Below are 4,674 nucleotides of genomic sequence, written 5' to 3'. Positions count from 1 at the left end.
CGAGAGGAAGTCCGGAGGCCTTCAGCTGCTTTGTGAGACAGGAAGATTTCTCAAGGACTATTTCACAAGGCAGAAGAATGAGTCAAGGCGTTGCTTCTCCCGTGGGTTTCCAGCCTGACATTTCTCCAAATTTGCTGCAGGCTTGAAACTACCTTCATTTTCAAATTGACATGTAGCAGAGCCCAGCAGCACGATGAGAATATATATCTGCTGAATATAACTCCGCATTAGCGACAGGGGAGGGCATCCGGCCAGTAAACACTCAGCTCCCTTCCGTTGCCCAGACAGACTCTACCCCGCAAGGGATTATGGGGTCATTAAAAGATGATGATGTAGCAGAGCCCAGCCAGCCTGAGATGACCCTTCAGATGTCAAAAACTCAACACTGGCCTTCTTCATCCAGCGGCATCACCCTCTCTCCCAATCTCTTTGAATGTACCTCACACCACTGTCTGAGCAGAATGTGGGTTGGACCCATTTGGGGGTGAGTGTCAGGGGACGTGGAATGGCACACAGTGGTTAAAGACACAGAGTTTGTCAGCTGGGAAACCGACGGGCTTCGAGACCCGAGCACCGAGCACCGCGCGATGCGTAGGCTCCCGTTCCTTGCTCCAGCTCCTGTCCACCTCGCCATTTGAAAGCATGCAAATGCGAGTAGATAAATAGGTACCACTTTGGGTTTGGAAAATAACAGCCTTCCGTGCGCCTTTGTCATACAGCTATGCTGGCCACATGACTACGGAAGACCACGTGTCTTCGGGCAACACTGGTTTCCTTGGCAACAGAGATGGGCACCGTGCCCTAAAGTCGGACACGACTGGACAGGGAAGCTTTTATCTTTTGTTCAGGGATCCTGTTTTAGCACAAGGAAGGGGCCGCTGTGAAATTGACAGCCACTTCTCTCAGCTCAGGGCCAGACGTGACTTTTGACAAAACGCTGGAAGCGTTGCTCGAGTGGTGTTCTTTGTATTTAATAGGCATTAATTTAACGAGTGAAGTTAGTACAGTTGCTGTGTGTGTATTTAAGCCTTGTGGCGTGTACTGTATTAAGGATTGCAATATAATGATGGCACCTTCTATGGGGTTTCGGGTGGGCTGTTTACAGGTTGAATTGTGTACAGGGACATCTGCAGTTGGGGTGAAAGTTTGCAGATGTGAGACTCTCCCCCAAGGCACCCCAAATTGCACGCGTGTGTACAGGTAGTCCTCGACTTACGACTGCAATGGAGCCCCCAAAAAAATTCCGTTGTTAAGCGAGACCTTTGTTAAGTGAGTCTTGCCCCTATTTCACGGCCTTTCTCATTAAGCGAATCACAGCTGTTCATAAATCGATAACCCGGTTGTTAAGTGAATCTGGCTTCCCTCTTGACTTTTGTTTGTCAGAAGGTCGTCAAAAGCCTTGGTAGTACAGGGGTTTAAGGCACCCTGTTATTAAGCTGGTTATTAAGACCAGCTGCCTGCAATTACTGCAGGGTTCGAATCTCGCCAAGGCTCAAGGTTGACTCAGCCTTCCATCCTTTCTAAGGTAGGTAAAATGAGGACCCAGTTTGTGGGGGCAATAAGCTGACTTTGTATAAATATACAAAAGGATGAAGGCTATTGCTGAGCACATTGTAAGCCGCCCTGAGTCTTCGGAGAAGGGCGGCATATAAATCAAATTAAAAAAAAGGGGGGGGATCACGTGACACCTCCCCCACCCGCCCGGGACACTGTGACAGTCATAAATATGAGGCAGTTGCCAAGCATCCGGATTTCGACCGGGTGATCATGGGGAGGCTACAAAGGTCGGAACAGTGAAACATGGTCATAAGCACTGCAAAATCCCCATTCCCTCCCCACTCCAGGGGAAGGATACTGCAAAATCCCCATTCCCTCCCTACTCCAGGGGAAGGATACTGCAAAATCCCCATTCCCTCCCCACTCCAGAGGAAGGATACTGCAAAATCCCCATTCCCTCCCCACTCCAGGGGAAGGATACTGCAAAATCTCCATTCCCTCCCCCCTCCAGCGGAAGGATATTGCAAAATCCCCATTCCCACCCCACTCTGGGGCCGGTTCTCCAAACTACTCAAAATTTCCACTACCGGTTCTCCAGAACCTGTCAGAACCTGCTGAATTTCACCCCTGGTCATAACTCATGTTTTTCAGTGCCGTTTTAACTTTGAATGGTCCCTAAATGAACTGTTGTAAGTTGAGAACTACCTGTATTTAACACACATAGCATTTGTGGGGATCAAATGCCAATTCCTTGCCCCAGCATCATCTGGGACATCTTGGTGGACAAGGAAAGTGAGCGTGATCAATCAGGAAACTAGGTATTCCCAGAGTAAAAATCCTATTTTCTTTAAACCCCTTTATTTTAATTCCCCCCATCCCCAATGTTGACTCCTTTTCACTATCCTTGATCTTATCCGCTTTCAACATGATCAAAATTGAAACAACCAGCAATAGCTACAGCTAAGGGGGCATGAAAGAAAAAAAGACCTCAAGAGAGAGTGCAGAGAAGAGCAACAAAGATATTTGGGGGTCTGGATGAATTACGTTAGTGGCCAAAATTGTGGAAATCTTTTGGGAAAAGTGTATTTTTGAGGTTTGATGGCAAATAACATCACTTTTTTTTTTTTTTTTTGGAGTTTCAAGATAATCCTATTCCACTGCTGGAATGGCCGGGGAATAGCCCAAACCTTCTTAACCCAATTGAAAATCTATGGAGCCGACTAAAGAAACTGGTTAGTCAGAAGCCACCCAGCAATAAAACCCAGTTAATAGAAGCCATCCTTCAATCTTGGTTTCACATTATAACAGCTGCAGAACTAAAAGACTGGGTTCACTCCATGGGAAGACGTTGTAAGGCCGTCATTCACGCTAAAGGTTACCCAACTAAGGATTAACTGACGTGATAATTTTTGTCGATCTCGTTTTTTCTATGGTGATCATTTTTGTATATCTCGTTTTTTTCTACGTGTTTCACCTCTCTTCTTTCTACTGTAACTGCTATTCTAATAGCAAATCCTTCATAACAGTTATTGCATTACATTCTTGATTAAATTATCTTTCCATGGATATATAATTTTATGGTACTATTCCCCAAAAAAGGGGGTGTTCTTAGCTAGTGTTAGAAAATACACTTTTCCCAAAAGGTTTCCACAATTTTGGCCACTACTGTATATGATGAATGACTGAGGGGATTACGTATGTCTAGTCCAGTGTTTCTCAACCTTGGTAGCTTGAAGATGGGTGGACTTCAACTCCCAGAATCCCCCAGTCCACCCATCTTCAAGCTTCCAAGGTTGAGAAACACTGCTCTAAAAGGATTCTGGGAGTTGAAGTCCACCCATCTTCAAGCTACCAAGGTTGAGAAACACTGGTCTAGTCTAATAAAGAGAAGGATAGCAGTCTTCCAATATCAAAATGGCTGCCACAAAGGAGAGGGGGAGGGGACAATCTGTTCTCCAAAGCACCTGAAGGCAGGACAAGAAGGAACAGACGGAAGCTTATCAAAGTGAGACCCAAGCTAGAACTAAGGGGAAATTTCCTGACAGTTAGAAGAATTAATCAGTGGGACAACTTGCTTCCAGAAATTGTGGGTGTTCACCATTTGCAAGAAGAGACCAGAAATCCATTTGTCTGGAATGGTATAGGGCACGGGTGTCAAACTCAAGGGATCCCTAAGAAAACTCAGGGGTGCTTAAAACTGGCCCGTGGTCCTGCCCTGAAAACAGTGAAAGACCAGCCCACAATGACTCTGCCAGCGAAAACGTGCGGCCCGCCCACCCGGGCTCTGTTTCCGCTGGCAGAGGGCAGAAGGAGGCCGTCGCGGCCAAAAACGGAGCCCGGGTAGGCCGTGTGCGGCCTCCCTGAGCTCAGTTTTTATTGGCAGAGGGCTGCAGGAGGTCGTCGCGGCTGAAAACGGAGCCTCAATGAGTGACGTCAAGCTGGCCACACACATCCTGGCCATGGGCCCCCCCAGGTGAAAGACAACCCTGAATGAAATCGAGTTTGACACCCCTGGCATAGGGTCTCCTGTTTGAGCAGGGGGTTGAAGACCCTGTTATTCTATGCCCTATGAGTCCTCCTGGAAATTGCCAAAACTGCTAGCGTCGGTGGTGCGGTGTCTCCGACCAATGGCGAGACTGTGAATTGCAACAGACGTGAGGCAAAAATGGAGCCAGAGCCAGGAGGAAGCCAACTCTTTCGAAGTCGATCTTTTTCCCGAGAAGACCCAGGAAGGCTGACTCATTTTTTCTCAGTTCTCCCGGCTCTTTCGTCACCCACAAGGTTGAAGAAATAAGATTGAGCTGCCCTGAAATTGGAATGGGGGAAGGACCAGCACGATAAAACGTCTGGAAAAGAAGGGGAGACTTGGGGGATTTCCAAAACACCGGCTAGGTGGAATATTGGGTGCATTCGAAGCCGTGAAATTTCAGAAACTCCCAGGCTACGATCCTAGTCATCGGAGGAAGTTGTAGAGCTGGAGTGTGAGTCAGTGCAGTTGCGATGATTGGAAAGTAATTTAAAAAAAAAAAAAAAGAAAAACGGAATGGCTGTACGTGGGAGAAATAGGGACGCCCTGATATGAAGTCAGTGACCTCTTCACCACGGCGTCCATTTTGTATGCAGCGGATTCTAGATTCAACATCTCCGGGAAGCCGTGGGAAACTGAAATTCTGGAGA

Source organism: Pituophis catenifer, unplaced genomic scaffold (genome assembly GCF_029215685.1).
Source record: "Pituophis catenifer annectens isolate HBS135680 unplaced genomic scaffold, rPitCat1.0.hap2 SCAF_9, whole genome shotgun sequence".
In the NCBI taxonomy this organism is placed as follows: Eukaryota; Metazoa; Chordata; class Lepidosauria; order Squamata; family Colubridae; genus Pituophis; species Pituophis catenifer.
Note: the sequence above shows the minus strand (reverse complement) of the source record.